Source organism: Parasteatoda tepidariorum, chromosome 9 (assembly GCF_982258835.1).
Source record: "Parasteatoda tepidariorum strain Cologne lab strain chromosome 9, Ptep-v5.0, whole genome shotgun sequence".
NCBI lineage: Eukaryota > Metazoa > Arthropoda > Arachnida > Araneae > Theridiidae > Parasteatoda > Parasteatoda tepidariorum.
The window spans coordinates 36,661,992-36,679,868 of NC_141763.1; the positions used below are offsets into that span (position 1 = coordinate 36,661,992).

At 30.0% G+C, this 17,877-nt stretch overlaps 1 protein-coding gene and 1 long non-coding RNA gene across 2 annotated transcripts in view; one reads left to right on the forward strand and one right to left on the reverse strand.

Annotated features, from left to right (window-relative positions):
- LOC147803964 (uncharacterized) overlaps positions 1-17,877 on the reverse strand; it is a 323,077-nt gene that overhangs the window by 186,365 nt on the left and 118,835 nt on the right. The window lies entirely within an intron of this gene.
- The window catches only part of LOC107451280 (diuretic hormone class 2), a 28,315-nt gene continuing 21,598 nt past the window's right edge, over positions 11,161-17,877 (forward strand). Inside the window, exon 1 of the mRNA XM_087150465.1 lies at positions 11,161-11,291. The gene's annotated coding sequence lies outside the window, so the exon portion shown is untranslated. The remainder of the gene's footprint in view (positions 11,292-17,877) is intronic.

Sequence of the window (17,877 nt, forward strand, 5' to 3'; positions counted from 1 at the left end):
TAAAACTAATTCATTTCTTTTGCCCGGAAAACATTTTATTTCTCATTTTACACACCAGATGGCAGTATCAGGATATTTTTAAAGTAATTGTAGATAGTTAGTTTATTTTAAACTAGATGTCAGCACTAATCAAATAGCACTAATAAAAAAAATAATCACTTTTATGACCGTTTTCTAGAAAAATAACCGATCGTAAAGGGGTTAATTCTTCTCTTCCCGAACTTGAGACTTTCCTTTGGGTGGATTTATAAACTTATTCAATACTCGAACTAACTTGCGACATTTGCCTTTCCTTTTAAAGATTGAGTTTTCTTTTCACAAAATATATGAACTTCTTCGATTTTAAATGTCTCAGTATGTAATCTTCATTTGACTTGCTTGGTGCTTTTTCGACGAATTCTGTTGTTTTCTGCTATTTTTTTTGTAAGATATTTTGTAATAAGTTACATTTTCTTATCTATGTCATTTGACGTGAATAGTAAAATAAGGATTCGACCCATTTTATCACTAATTCAGTAACAATGAAATAGTATCGAAATGGCTGATTCGGTCTCGTAATTATAAAATGTCTTTGTGCTGATTCTTATTGGACAAGCAAATGAGATAATCATGCATATATATCCAGAAATCTTCAGCTACCACCATTATGAAATTAATAAAAATTTTATTAATTAATAAAAATAATTATTTTACTAAAAAATTATTAAGGCCAATTTTAATGTGTAAAACGTAACTTCTGTTGCCTCATAGTTAAATATTTATAGTAAATTTTCAATATCAATACAGTGTAATTTATATAATATATATAAATATTTTTTAGCTATGTATTAAGATATTACTAAAAATTAATCTATATTATATAAAACGCTAATACGTACGTATGTATCAATAAAACCAATGATATTTCTTTTCTCGCGCTGGCAACAGTTTTCCTTTTTAATTGATTGGATTCGGCGCGCAAGAGCACGTAGTGAGCAACCAGATAACAATAACAAGAGTGAGCATTATCAGGTTGTTCAATTCAGATTCATGCACAAAAAACATGACAATATTTAATTTAAACTCAATTAGGAATTAATTAATTAATTGAAGTGAGAATGCTTTAAAAGGCCGCTGTTGAATTGATATTTTTCTACTGGGAGCTACCTAAATGTCTAAAAAACGTTTAAGTGTTTGTATTGAATGCATTGAATTTTTTTATATTTCGCGTTTATTTATGCATTGAATTTTCACGCTTTAAAATGCAGAATATTAGTGAAGCAATATTTGATAATTTATTCTGATTTAGCTAATGTTTTGATATTTTCACCATGTACAATCTAAATAGCTAATATACTTTTTTAAAAGCCAATAAGAACATTGGTAGAATTCTTCTACACAAGTACAATACTATGTCTTTGATGATAAAATACTATGTCTTTGATGATAATATATTATGTCTTTGTACTAGAACATTGTGTTCATTGGTGAGCGAGCGCAGCGAGCCATGGTTCACGGCGTGAACCACATAGGATTTCGTAGCAATTCTCGGGGGTTGGCGAGCAGGGGGCGGAGCCTCCTAGTTAAATTTAATTGTTAAAGTCAATTTTTGCTTCTTGGCTGCATCTTAATCATAGAAAGAAAAAAAATATTAATTTTAGATCACTAAAATTTTTTAAAAGAAATACCGCGTATTAAAGTTATGAATTATAACTAAATTTGGTTTAAAAAAATTTTTGTTAGAAAAAAATTGTAATAAATTTTTTTTTAGAATGAGTTGTAAAATTTTGTTATACTTATTAAGCAGTTGTTAAAAAGGTTATTTTTTTGTGCTAATTTTTAATTTTTTGAATGATCGACGGCAGAATGTTTTGAAACTGTCTAATTTTATTTTAAAATATTGAAAGGATTGATTTTGAAAGATTAATTACATTTTTTGTAAAAAATCACATATTCTATGTAAAAATGACGAACTTCCTAAAATTAAAAAGTAGGAAATTTTAAACAGTTTGATGAAACATGTATATATTCCCCTGCTAGCGATACATTTTACAAGTTTTCGTTAATGATGGGGGATGAAAGTCATTTTTCAAAAGCAATTTTACTATGAAGAAAATCATTTGTCAAAAGCAATAGTCGGGAATGGTTCATGACAGAGAGCAAAGAGATTAGATTATCATCTGGTTTTCATAACTGATAGACTAAGTTTTATAGAAGATCTAATTGCTTCTTTCGTTTATAAAAAAGAATTCAACATATAAAATAGTTATTGGGTAATTGCAACTCGAGAAGTTAAGTGTTTATGCCTAACTTTGTAATTTAAATAAAATTTAATTGGATACATATAAGCGACGTCACACGTGTGTGTTATACCTGATTGGCTTCTGAATCAACAAATGCCATGATTTATCTAGGATGACGTCACCTACAGGCATCCAATTACAATGAAGAACGATCTTTTTTTTTTCTGTAGCATGGGATTTTTGAATGGATATTAAGTATTTTTACGTCGCTGATTTCAAGTCTGCTACCGGTTTTTTTCTGAAAGCTTTTATGCAACTCAATGTATTCCTAACCAAGATTCTTTAAAATTCACTCCAGTAAGTACCAAGTGCCCTAACTTTTCTGCTACGTAAGGAGTAGTATGAAGAAGACGATAAAACATATTAGTTTAGGATACGATATGTTCAGATCATGTGTTTTTTTGGCTTAAAAGTCAGTTTCGATGGAGCTGACAAATCTGTGTGTATGTATATAAACCTATACAATAGGTTCTTTATAAACTTGTACAATGTTACACACAGAATGTAAACTTGTACAATGTTTAGACAAAAAAAAAAAAAAAATTAAATAAACTAAACAAAAAAAAAATACAATTTTGAAGGAAAAAAAATCTATAGCTTTTGGAACAAAACTAATTTCAAAGCTGAAATTCTTACGCTCGAATTAGGTAAGAACAAGAACTTGTATAAATGCAACAAAAAATTTTCCACAGCGTTATCAAGCCTTTAGTTAATTTGGGCCGTTTTTAAGCTATTACAATGAAGACTCTCAGGTGCATGCCTTGTCGAGAACACGCCGGACATTTCTATAGAACTATGGTAATTTATGTTTCATATCTGCAAACATATGCTCTTTTTGTAAGAATTTTTTAGAATGGTAATGGAATGACAGGAAAAGTCGTTTAGTTACATAAACACGAAAAGCATAACATATTAATTGGTTAATTTAACAAATTAGTATAGAGTTGGGCCAGGATAGTCTGTTTGGTAGGGCATTGGGTCCATGTCCAAGAGGTCGTTGGTTCGATCCCTGCCGGCCGAAGACTCTCCGTGTAGTAAATGGTGACTGATGCACGTTAAATCTGTCGAGTTTCAAAGTCCTCCATGTTCCCATAACAAATCGATACCTCTGGGGGTACTGGATTGGAGATTGATCGTTCTCTGATTCAGGTCAAAATTACGATCTGTGGATGAATGAATGGATGTATGAATGGGTCTGCCCTATAAACGGGTGTGACGTATGGGTGTGGCAGAAGTTGAATTCTCGGCCATAGATGGCACCACTGGTAAACAAGAACAATTGTACTCCTTCTTCCTTAATGGCATATGTCAACAACAACAGTATAGAGTTAATGCATGATAACTCGAAAAATAATATTTTTCGATTCGATTAGGTCCCACTAATCAAAAGTTCACCTGTTTGTCCTCATTTGCTATTTAATTTTCTCTATGTGTAGTCATCTATTAAAAATTACCTTCATAACTTTTAAATAGTTGGTCGGATTTTCATTTTGTAGAGTTTTATAATATCTCAAAGAAATCCTTAAATTATATATAACTGCTAACTGTGGCGAGGTAAGCTTATTTTAAATCGAGAAACGGAACAATTTCTTATGTCTTTCGATTTAGCGTGCAAAAATACCAAAACCTTGAAACCAAATTTTTGACACTCGTAGAAACTGATTTACGAAAAGCATCGCTCCGCAATCGTGCTACCTTGAAGTAATTCATTGCATAAACTTACTAATTTATTAAGAAAGGTAAATGTGATACCAAATTTAAGGAATAATAAAAAGTGGTGGAAAGATTTTCAAAATTAATCATTGCGTAAACTAGTCAACCAACGCGGATAAGTAAGTATGCCTTTTGTCTGGACCCGGGACGGTGACTATGGTAACGCAGTATAACTATTTCAAGTGGGACAATATTTTAGGAGAGGTTTTGACTCGTGTCGGCGAAAAAAATGAAATTTTTTTTCCGGTCTATTGTTTTAGTCCTAGAGTGAAGCTACGCTCCCTAAAATGCGCCATTTTTGTTTCCATAGAACCAGGCGGCCTCAGACTTTGTTGCGGGAGGAGTTCTTAGCTAAGACAAACTATACCTTCTCTGAAATGCGCTATTCTTGTTTCCATAGCAGCAGACGTCCTCAGACTTTGTAGCGGGGGGTAGTTCTTACCGTAGACAAACTATAGACATTACTTCGCCGAGGAGGGGGGGGGAAAGAGTGAAAAATAATAATTAGTTTCCAACTCCTGATAATTAGCCTACATAAATATTAACATCGAACCCTAATCAAAATAATCTGAAAACTTTTTTATATTTAATAGGAGAGAAGTTGGCTGTGGACTAAAGACAGGGGAAAATATAATTTTTATAATCGTTGTGTGATTGTATTTTTTAGTAATCAAAATTTAAATGTTCCTAAACTAATATGAAATTTTAAAAAAGGTCAAAAAATTATAATTTTACTTCTATTAGTTTTTCCTTGGCATCGAAAAACAGACAATGGAAATTATTTAATCGCTTCAAAACTTATTCAAAATTTAAACAATGTGAGACGCGTTACGCATTTTCAAGCATACGTGGATGTAAAGAAAAATAAAATCATAATTTTCCTGCTAATGTTTTTCGTTAAAAAAAATTACGTGGTGCAAAAAAAGAAATGTTCAACTTTGACTTAAAATAATTAAAAATCTAATTTACCACATCGTTAACATTTTTATAGCCGAATGTTCATTAAACATTTCTCTAGAAATGTACAAAATTTCATATTGTTTTGGGTTATGACAATGAAGGTAAGCTCGGAGAAAATTTTTTGAAACAGTGTGGGTGAGACTGCTGAAACTTATTTTTCTCACTAATACGTAATCGCAAGACTAATAAGATAAGGTAATCAGCATTCACTAGTATTTTTTTAAATTCCAGTAAATGCTTCATTTAAAACTAAAAGTAACGCATAAAAGTAACACATATTTAGTAAAGTGGATGATTTAAAATTTGATAAATATATTTTATTAAATAAAATGGTAAACAAATTTTATAACTTTTTTTAATTTAAAAAACGTAAAAAATTTTCGAATGAAAGATTTCTTCTCCCAAATATTCGTCTAATATTAACCAGAACTACAGGAATAGGACAAAATTATGAAATCACTTCTATACTACTCTAGAAACAATCTTTCTTTTAACATGGTGCGTAACGTTTTTAAAATGTGCTTAAAGTTGCTTATTTTCGTTTTTTAAAAGCCCTTAAGGGTACTTTTTTTATTGGGTGTTTTTAAAAAGTGCTTAATTTTCCCTTTTCGAAAATGTGATTTTTTTTTTCTTTACCATGTCGATTTTCGCCACGCATTATGCAAAAGCGTGCTTTTCACATTGTTCTATCCAAAGTTTTACAGTTCATTCAACCACAATCTATTTCAGCGTACCGTCCATAGCGTATGAAATCGCCAATCATTTCACCTGTTTGATGAAACTTGCGAGTCTGCATGTGCGTCTACTGAGCTGGGTTCGGTGAGATTATTGCACTCTCATGTGCAACTCTGCTGCATATTGCAAGACATTGTCAATTTCAGGCTTCATTTTCCACCCTCTGATATCGAACCGAAAAATCTCTTGATCATTTTACAATGGGTAATATAATCAAGAGAAGAGTTCTTCGTCAGAAACTAGCTATTTTATCCTGATCATTTCAAGTTTTTGAAAATTATTTTGCATTTTGTTAATGCATATAGTGCTTAAAAATATTTTTTGAGTGCTTAAAAAGTACTTAAAAAGTGCTTATATTTTGTTGAGAGATTTGGCTACTCACCCTGTTTAAGTAAAACGAATTTTAAGAAATTTTTTCCCCATACAAAATTTACATCGATCAAAATGTGCGAAGGAAGTTTTTTACATCCCTTTTTAATACGATTTATACAAATAATTATAATTTTTTTATAAATATGCCTATAAACAAGATTGCAAAATTACTGTTATCATAGCCACATAAATCTTTAACTCCTTGCTTTGGTTGGTCCGAGTTTCGCATGGGTAAAAATGGCATCATGTCTAAAAGCTTCAAGCATGACCTTTCAAAGTGTGCCAACAGTTTGGCAGCGTAAAATTTTGCAAAATATTTGCTGATAAAAGAATGATTGTTTACATAGATTAACCATGGAAATGAATCCATAAGCTCTGTATATTATAATTTTTAAACTGTCTAATTATTATAGCTTTGAGTTATAAGATTCGCCATAGTCCGATTGGAAATATACAGAAAAAATAGCAACCAAAAATATTTTTATAAAAGTTGTTGAAATTGCATTTTATTATATCATTTAAGTAACAAACTATTTTATCAAAATATATATGTCTATTTTTAAAAAGACAATAGACATAATTCTTTCACTACTTTGGCAATTGAAAATAAAAGTATAAAGAAAAAATGAGTGTAAATAAACTACAAAACTTCAAAGGCTGATTTTTTTTTTAAAAAAAGTATTGAGTTGCAAACAAATTATGACAGGATAATTTTTCATCTTCATAACAGCAGCATATTTTTCTGCAATATGATATTTTGAAGGAAATTTTTTTTTTTTCGCTGTTTAAACTTCATAATTTACTCGTGATCTATCTGAACTAATTTTTTCTTTGCTTTAAAATTTAAATTTCTAAAATAGTTGAAAATGAATTTGCCATACAGAGTTTCCCCCGCGTTATAGCGTCCTATTAAGATCATCGATAGGCTTCTGCGGCGACTTGGAGATCGCTGAGGTTCACTCTCAGCGTTCACTCTGAGCTTCCTCTCTAACCCACCCTGAAGGAATAATCTATATACTCCCGTTATTGGGAGGCTAGTAAACTATATTATCCAATTTAACCTTGAAACTATTCCCTTTTTGTTTCTTTTTAGCTTAGAACTATCTATTTGTACTTCGTTTGTTTGTATTTTTTTGTTTGCAGTTAGTAAATAATAATTAAGGCAAACAGAATATTCCTTAAAAACTTCTTCGCACGACTATTAAGTCTTACATATTCTATTTTTGTTTCAAGTACGTGTCGTGATGGTAAAAATCAATGGAAGTCAAATTTTTAACTCAAAGAAGTGGTAAAATAAAAAACAAAATGCTATCACTTAAAACATAAAAATTTCTCTTTATAATGAGAGAAGTTGGCATCGATACACTCCTGTTTGACTGGTAACATAAACTATACCAGTGTAAAATCTGAAAAAGTGGTATCAATAATTTCATGGAATTTTTAAAGCTCATAATTTCACTTTAATTGTAAGAATCAAGTGGAGAGTTTTAACATCTTGATGCATTTTCGTCTTAATTTTTTTTTCTTCAATAAAATTTCTTATTTTTGGGAACATGCAGGGCTGTCAACTGCAACGCAATTTGAAAACTATTTGAAAAAGTGGTAGATAGCTAAAACCTGAAGCATTCAGGATTTCTGGTTATTTAGCCAACATTTTATCTCACTACGAGAGCTCGAACAAAGAAGCATTTCATTTACACTTTAGAATCATGGGGTAGATTTATGGTGTAGAAAAAACCTTTAAATTAAATCTACTAAGAAGAATAAAAACTCACATACCACTAGATGAAATTTCCTCCAAAAGCTTAAGAAGATGACAGTCCTCCTTTTTTAAAAATATAAAAAGTGTTAGCTAAATTGTTTCCTTTTTAGCTTTGTTTAGCAACATTAACCCCTTAACGGACAAATTTTTTGGAGAAAAAAAACTGGCCAAAAAAGTCTTTTTTTTATGTAAAAAAACACACTTTAGAACATTGTCTTTTCTTTTGGTAGACAATTTTGATATACTGCGTTTTTGTTCTATGGAAAAAGGCTATATTCAGAGATGCCAGCTGCCCCGGACACAATAATTAAACAAAACTATATAACAACAAAGTAAATTTTGGAAATATTTGACTATTTTTGCTTGCTTGTTAAAAATTATAGCTCAAAGTATTCGTTCGTTGTAGGGGAACTGGGCGTCTGAGGCCTTACGGCCCTTTTCCCATTCATCCTGAAGTTAAATTAAGAAACATACATGGCAAAATTAAAGATAGGGGAGCAAATGGAGTTAGCTCAAAGTATTATATGTACAAAGTGGTCTATAAACCTGCGAATTATGTAGAAATAGTGGTGGATAAAAATCTACTAAATTGCATTTATTAAACCAAGAATCACAATTGATAAACTACCACTTTAAAATATGTACTTATTAAACGGAGCAATTTGGCCTTGAATAAATAAGTGTTATAGTTTACAATCCTACGTACATGATAAATATCAACAAAACGATTTTTTCTTAGCTTTCACATTTTCAATTCTCGATCGAGTGTGAAAAATTGTAACAGCATAAAACACATCGCCGCTCGAATTATCTCGAGTGTGCACAGTTCGTCCTGTTAAGCGCGCTCGAATTAACCCTTTCGCGCCGACTGTCACAAATACGTGACAGCAAAAAACCGTATCAATCAGGGTAAGAAGATAAAACTGGTAATCAAAGTATTTCTTTAGCAGTTTATTTGTAGGCGGAGTTATAATTTTTTGATTTATTTAATTCACCATTACTTTGTTCAAAATAAAACTATTTAGTTATACTTTGAATTAACATTGATTATATATATGATTAAACTAACAATAATTAAAATAAAAGCAAAGTAAGTCTGTCAAATTAGTAACGACTACATTTAAGTTACCGTTTTTTATTTAATTGCAACCTGATTCTGATTTTGTACGAATGCTTTTCTGAATCACCCGTCCCCAAGGGGTTAACTCGAGCGCACAAGTTAAGGGGTTAAGAAGTTGGTGTAACTGTGGTATATTATTAATATAAATTACTTCATATCGTTTTACATTCATTCAATTGCTTTTTATTAAACTAAATGATGTAGATAAGAGAGACTTTCCATTTTATTTGAGCTCATATGTTCATCATTTTTTTTAGTAGTTTTCTTGTCATTGGGAAATGTTGCATTTATGCCCTTCTCGGTAAGGAATGCGGGAAAGGCAAATGCCATAACACTTTATTTTATTTTTTATAAAGGAACATTATGGGATTTTTCAGTAGATTCAATTCATTCGCAATAGTCATCATGTTTCCTTTTATTTGTCAAATGCCAGTTACATTAGCCGTTAGGCCATTAAACTTCTTGTTTGCCAATAGCGTTGAAATATACAAGGAAAATCTGTCAGTGCTTCACACTCGTCCAAATGTTCTGCGTCTTTGGCCGTCCACTATCACATAAAACACACAAAGGTGAATCGGCTAGCCCAATGCGAAAAAAAAAGATTCTGTAGACGGTCATGCCCCGTTAATAGTCTAAATTAAAGATGCAACTGCAAATGATGGCGGGTGGTCAGGAATAAAAGCTGAGTTTGTTAAAAGAACACTCCAGGGCTTGCCATCGCAAGCCCGAGTGGCAGGCCTCCTCGTTAGTGCACCCTGGGTTACGCAAAATCTGCTACAGCTTTGCTGCTTGCCAATGGCGCCATGTTTTATTAAAAATAAAGTAGAAGCGGGAGACTAATGATATATGTCGTTTAATACTTCAATACTTCTTAAAAAAATATGTGGTAACTTAACATATGGATTCAGTTTAATAGTTACTGCTAACATTTTTTTAGACCAGGTCACTTTCCTTGACTTGGCTCATCACAGAATAGATAGATTCTTGCTGATTCATTACGCAGTAGGTTTATAATTTTTTTATTTTTATTTTTTTTTTATTTTTATGAACAAGGGGATATATTAAATTAATTGAAAAATTCAGCCTGCGAAAACTCACAATTTGTGATACAATAATACAAAAGGTGCCTTTTTAAATTAAAGTGGTTGGGTATTTACCTTTAAATGTATAGATCAGATTCATCGATTAATTTTGTTTAGTAGTTTATCTACAATTTGGAATATGTATGCAGAATCTGTTTTGCACCATTTATGCTGTCTCTCCTACTATAACATTACCATTGAGTTAAAGGGTAAATACTGTACCACTTTTTTTTAATAACAGAACTTCTTGCTTAAATATAAAATTAAAGCGATTATTTCCGCTGACAAAAGTTTTTGGTAGACCAAATATAAAAAAAAAAATTTCCCCGAGTTGAAACCTATCTGGGAAAGAGAAATTAGTATTAATGCTTGAAAATTTAAGGAAGGAAAAAAATATCCGTGACTACCACATATTATTATTATTTATATGTATAAGTATTAAAAAGATCTATTTTATAGAGGTATTTGGACACTTTACTTACTCATTTAAAGTTAGGGTTAAAGCGATTGTAAATATATATATCATTATTTGAAAATAATAATGGTAGTCACAGATAGTTAGTTAAAAAATTAAAAAAAAATATTGAAATAAGTTTAGATATACATTGATATTGTTGACAATCGACTTTTTCAAAACATAAAACAATTATGATTTTCGTTCTACTTCTTGCATTTTTACAGTAACATGAAACTTCATTGTTTACATACTATTGTACTTTGGAAAGACTTTTCTATTAACGAAACATTTTAATTGTCTTTTTCAGCTTTGTTACAGGTTTTGTCAAATACTAGTCACTAAAAATTATTGTTATTATCAAAAATGAAATTAATCTTTCTATTTATACAACTGAAGTAAAATAATGACTTATGTCATTGACATAGATAATCCGTTGTATTAATACAAAACATCTGCGGAATATCATTCTTATAGTTTTGGTTTATTGAGACAAATTGGGGCTAAATACGTCTATGATTGACATATGACAAATTGGTATAGTAACAATTATACGGATTGATTAGACGAAAGTCCATTACATTCGGACCTTCTGACAATTTTCCAACTACATCCAATCACAAAAGACCGCCATTTAAAAATCGTTATGACGTAATGTGAAACGTCAGAAGACAATCTACGAATGGTAGAAAGTCCTTATAAAGCGGGCATACGAGGAGATGAGGGTAAAAGAATTTTTCTTTCGTTTTCAAGTCAGAAAATTCGATCCCTTGTTATTGTGAATAACATTTTTTTACTTCGAGGCGAAACGGTGAGTATTTTTTTTTTTTTCTATTATTGATCGGTATTTTTTTTATTTTTTAATTAATGGAGTAAAATTCTTCGCAGTTTCGTTAAAATGAGTTCTTTTGATATTACTTTTTTTAATTCTTTTCTTTTCCTTTTAAATTACAAAACATATTAAAACATCGTCTGCACTGAATTTTCATTGCCCAGACGATAATTCCTAACATTTTCCCTTTCTGTTTCAGTCTGTATAGAAAAAAACTTTTTTTTTTTCAAAATTTGAAGTAGATAAAATTTTATTTACGTATTTATTACTATATTTTTCTGTCAAATTGAAGAAAAAAAACGTAAGTCGTCCAGAATGGGCCTAAAGTTTAATTTTTTGGGTAAGTTTAATTATTTTAAAAAGCGTAACTAAGAAATAAATAGTAAATTCCAAATTGCAAAATGTAAAGTAACAGTAAGATCAATGAGTTCGAAATATAAATTTATCGCTTCCAAATTCTACACAAAAACTCTAAGGCAGTGTTTAAATTCAGTATATTGATAAGAAAATTATATAGATATATTATTGTTTTACCAATAAATTGGGTTTTGAAATTTGATAAAGATTTCAGAAAGTAATAAAGACGACTTTTTCTCATTCCAATAACTATCTCTTCAAATGATAGTGAAATAGGGATTAAAAAAAGTAGACGAAGTTTTATATCTTCAAGAATTCGCCCTCGCTATTTAACTATTATCTAACATTTGTATAGATATTCAATGAATTACATACAAATGTCAGATGTGGCGGTCAAAATCATAATAAATTAAATTTATGAAACCAGAAATTAAATGAAAAAAAATACAAGTTTTCTATCACTTTTTATATTAAAATAAAATCATCAAGAAAATCCATAACATTTAAGACATTGTATGAAATAATTATTTAAAATAAATCAAGAATGTAAAAGCGATTAAGTATTTTGGCAAAAATTTTATTTTTATATTTAAAGTGATATTAAATTTCCTGCTTTCTTTGTCCGGAATTTTTAAATTTAGTTAAAAATTATTCTAATAACTAACTGCATATAAGGAAAATTATATAGATATGATTATATTCTTTTGGTATGTGTAAACTCTTGTAAAATATCAAATGTGTTTCGCTTTAGAATTATAATTCAATTTTTCTTTTGAGAATTATAATTCAATTTTTCTTCTTCCACTGAGGAAAGAATAAAAGTTGGCTGGTATTAAATGGTAACAAAACAAACAAATAGTTAAGATACCAGCCTTTATTTAACCTCTTCGAGACGGGTGAGTCTTATATACATTCTCAGGGTGTAGATAATCAGGGTTAAAAAAAAAGATAAAACTGGTAGCCAAACTATTTTTTATTGTAGTTTATTTGTGGGCGGGGTAGTAATAGTTTGCTTAATTTAATTCACCACTACTTAGTTCGAATTAAAAATGATGTAGCATACCTGCCAACTCTTCCGGATTTTCCGGAAGATTTTATTTTCATATTTAAAGTGGCAGCAATACTCATGTTATTCCAATTAACTTTTTGAATTATAATGATAATTATAAATGAGTTTGACCACCACTACATATAAATAATTACAATAAATATATAAAAGCACAATAATACTTGCTCGAGCGAATTTCTACAGGATCAAAATATAAATATATTTTTGAGTCAGATTGTTTTTCGTTTATTGTTTCACAACCACTCTAAAAATCCATTCTCGGAAGGAGTGAAAGTTGGCAGGTATGATGTAGTTACACTTTTAACACACTAGAATTGGATGTGTTAGATTAAAAGTAAAAGCAAAAATAAATGTGTCAAATTAGCTATGCCCAAACTTAAGCTACCGCTTTTTATTTTTTACTATCCAGATTCTGATTCCGTACGAATACATTTATGAGTCCCGAAAAGGAAAAAAGGAACTTGCTCCAAAAATGGAACAAAAGCGCTTAAACGGTTGTGAAACACTATGTAATAACTTACTTTTAAAATGGAGCTGAGAGCTTGTGCCAAACATTGACATCTTCGGGACCATATCAGTCATGGAGGTAGATCAATTTTATTAAAAGGATATAAGTTTCATGAAAGGGAGAAGAGTATATTCCTGTTGTTCTTGCTTAGTCTTTAATTCTGGATGTAATAATGGATGGATTTATTATATAAATTTGAATTCTTGGTTATGTTGCATTGCTGAAAAAGTGCAGAGATGCCAACTTGCTCCAGACAGCAAATCAATATTTTAAAGTGGTAGTTTATCAATTGTGATATTTGGTTTAAACTCAATTTAGTAGATTTTTATCCACCATTATTTCTAATTAATTCGCAAGCTTCTTCTTAGTAGTTATGTCATTCTATACCTTTTACTTAGCTGCCAACTCTTTCCCGGAAGATTTTATTTTCAGATTTAAAGAGCTAGCGAAATTCATGTTATTTCACTAAACTTTTTGAATTATAATAATAATTTTAAATCAGTTTGACCACCACTACATATAAATAATTACAACAAATATATAAAAGCATATTAGTCCTTACGATAGCGAATTTCAACCTGATTAAAATATAAATATATTTTTGGGGAAGATAGTTTTTCGGTAATTGGGTATACTATAGCCTACGTCACAGGTTGTGTTATTCCTACTAAATTTAACCCATGAACGGCATTTTCTGCGAGCCTAACTTCAAGCCACAAATAAACAAACGAAGTGTTTGATCGTTTAAATAGCTGCTCGCCAGATTTTATTGCATTATAAAGAAAAGTAATTGATATTCGATTTTTGATTAATAATTGATTTATGTGGATAGTGGCATAGAATTTAGCATTGCGTCATGGTAAATGTTATTCCTACTAAGTGGAAGTAGTTGTGTTTTTTTATATTATACCCAATTGTTTTACTACCACTTGGAAAATCCATTCTCGAAAAGAGTGAATGTTGGCAGGTAGGCTCTTAAAAAGAAAGCAAAAATAAGTCAAATATTTGCAAAATTCAGTTTGTAGTTATTTACCGATTTTTTAAAAATTCTTTTGGCGTGTCCGGAGCAGTTGGCATCTCTGAAAGTGTGCCGCAATCGGTCTGATGTGCTTGTCTTCTTCAAGGTTTTGTACTGAAAAACAATTATTACAGTTTGATGTACTGCATTTTAGAGCTTTGTCAAAATAATAATAATAATAATTGGTTTAATCTGGCGACGTGCATGTCGAATCTTTCTATTTTAAGATCTATGGAGAACTTTGTTTCGTATGAGCATTAATTATTTTTCTCAGAACTTTATTTTGGAAAGTGACAAGTTTCATAGTTTTTGCTTTTGAAATATTGACCCTTGCTGCTAATGCATAGGTTTGTATAGGTCTACTTGATTATTAATATTTCAGTATTGTTAAAAGCTGTTTGTAATAATAATAATTAAACATTATATCTTAAAATGTAAAATATCTCGTGCAAGGAAAAAAAATTGTTCTTTAGTGTAATTTAAGACACATATAGTTAGCTGAAGCCGTGCCGAAATTAGAATTGTAAAATAAAATGCAGGTTTGAATCACTAAATAGGGTTTCAAGAGTCTCTTGAAAGTATTCAAGTTGTAGTAACCATCAAGTTGTAGTTTGCCTTACCATCTTTCAATAATTTTGCAGCTAAATTTTAATCTTTCCTTCTTCCTTTTTTTTAAGAATTAAAAACTAGTTTTCTTAGTAAAACGCACTAAACCACACATTTCCCCCCCGATCTCTTTTGATACTTCTTTAATTTTTTTTTCTAATCTTCATTCATTTTTAGAACGCCTAATGCAGCAAACGCTAATGTGTCAAACGAACAAGTTGCTTACAGTCCTTAAAAAATTTAAAGTGTGTTAGCAAAACCAGGAAAATAAAATACATTTTATTAAGTTTGAATTTATCTTTATGCTAAATATTTCTAAACAAATATACTCTCTTGTCGCAAAGTGAGTTTAATGGATTTTTAAACCTTTGGCTAATAACTGCGTACTTAAGTAAAGACATGTCTATATCTAGAATCATAGGCGAAAGCAAGAAGGGGAAAAAGAAAATTGGTAGGAAAACCTTTACCAGAGATTCCAATTTGTGTAGGAAAGCGGAAAAATATTACCGAGTGGTAGTCTTTTAATGTATAATTTTTGATTTAGTAAATTTGATTTATAAGGTTTCTACCCACCACTTCTTCGAAATAATTTGAAGGCTTAAGTCATACGCCACTTAGTAACAGCTTTGCTTTCTCACCATCAAGCCTGCTACATCTTTCATGATGCACTTCATTATTTTATCGCATTTCAGGTTCTTTTCCGAACCACCAATACAACTTTCCTATGTATGTGTCCCTTTGGGATATTTCATGGTGAATGGGATAAGGGCCATTTAGGCCTCAGATGCCCAGTTCTAAAACAACGAACGAACGAACAGCTCAGCTTTTTAAAAAATTATCAAAATTAAGCAGAAATTAGCTAATTTCAGTTTGTAGTTGTCTATCGTTTTTAAAAGATTTTGCGATATTTGGATCAATTGGCATCCCTGCATTTCTGTTATAGCTAATTTTCGAGAAGATTAGTTTTTTTTTTTCTCCAACCTATTTAACATTACCTGCTTTTTCTTGGAAAAGAAGCAGTTTCATTTACATATATGCTACTAAGATACGAACTTGGTCCGCTTCGCAAAAGAATATTTTCTAGTGGTAGCGAAATTTAAGTTATTTTTATTTCAGTAACTTTTATTTTAAGCAATTTTTCTACAACTACGCATCAAAAATGTAAAGTATTATATGAAATGCAACTTATTTGCAGTTACTTCGTGTTGTCTCTTATAAAAAGTGGACGTAATTATCCTTATTCTACACGTTTTAATACCTAATATGCTACCAATTTATTAAAGCAGAAAGCGGAGCAGTAGGCATACCTGATGCTATAATTGTAAAAGAATAAATAAAATTTTTTATTTGTTCCAAGTATTTTTTTCAAAAAAAAAAAAAAAAAAAAGAAGAAAAAAATGAAATTTCTTTTGTACCAGTTTTTTTTCTTTTCCTTCTTGATACACATAAGCTTTCTGCCTATATTACGAACTATTTAATTTTCGAAATTCCACCTGAAATTTAAAATTTCAAGATGGATGGGAAAATAAATTTTGATGATGATGACAGGGTTGCCAGGGACTAAAAATGTAAAAAGTGGTGAAAAATAATATTCAAAACTTTGATATAAGAGATTAAAATCAGCAAATTTTTCAGCATATTTTTTCTCAGCTGACTGTTGAAAAATATACCTTTTTTTTTAAATATGCAATTTTAGTCAAGTGATCATAATTGCGATTGAATTATTGAAGAGATAATAAATAATTAAAAAATGAATTGAGTTTCTACCACTTTGAACATTTTTAGTCGCCCGTAGCATCCTTATGAATAAAAAGAAATTTGTAACTACTGTAGTAGAATATTAACACCACTTTTTAAATTTCCTAAGTACTGTATGAACACTGAATGATATTTCGATGTTTGAAGTCAGTATCCTAACGTTCATTATAGACATATCAGTTATTTTCTTTTAATGGAACATCATTCACGAGAGGAAAACATTTTCCTTTGGTGACATGAAAAGAAATGATGTCACGGGGTATCTCATGGGAGGGGGGGGGGGAGTTCATTCAATTTGTGGAACTGCAATCTATAGTTTGGTTTCAGTGTCCCCCAATAAAACATTGTCATCGTCTTTTCATGGATTCTTTTTGAATTCTAAGAGAAATATGTGGTCATAAGGTTCCTAACCTAAAAAAGGACTTTCTGTGATCGGAATTTTTTTTATAAGGATCTGTGTAAATTTTTTTTTATTTATATAGGAAGAAATGATATATTTGAGTTCTTGGGAACCTGCGAAAATTTGGTCATTTTATCTGCAACTGGTTTAGAAGTTAAAAATTAAAAGTTCAAAAAATTAAAATATTTAAAAATGACTCAAAACTTTACTGTTATACTCGTTTCCTATGCTATCTTTTTACACTCTTTTCCTAAAATTATAAATAATGCTCCAAAAAATAGTTTTTTTTCTGTTATAAGATTTGAACCGAAAGTGGTTAATACAGGATGTCACGGACGACTAAAAATGTAAAAAGTGGTAGAAACTCAATTATTTTTACTTACTTAGTATTATCTCTTTACTTAATCAATCGTAATTACCGCTATGACTAACATTTCACTTTATTCATATTTAAAAAATGAAAAAAATAACGCTGTTTTATTCAGTTTTAAAAATGTACTGAAAATTTTTTTTGAAGAAGTTGCTAGTTATATCCTAAGTTGGAAAAAAATTCGAGAGTTCCTTGAATAAATATTAAAATTAAAAATTTTATATTGCTCATACATCATATAGAGTAGGTGTGTTTTGTTTTTCCTAGATAAAACCTAAGAATTAAATAAGAATTAAATTCTGCTTAAATATTAACGTTAACAATTGAAAAGAATTTTAAATTTTAAATATAGAACTTGAAATTTTATAAAAGAACTTGAAATTTTATAAAACTGTTACATACTTAAACTAATAGTTATATTACTATACTTTTCCCCAATAGAACATTATAAATGGATACAAATCATATATAAAAATTAA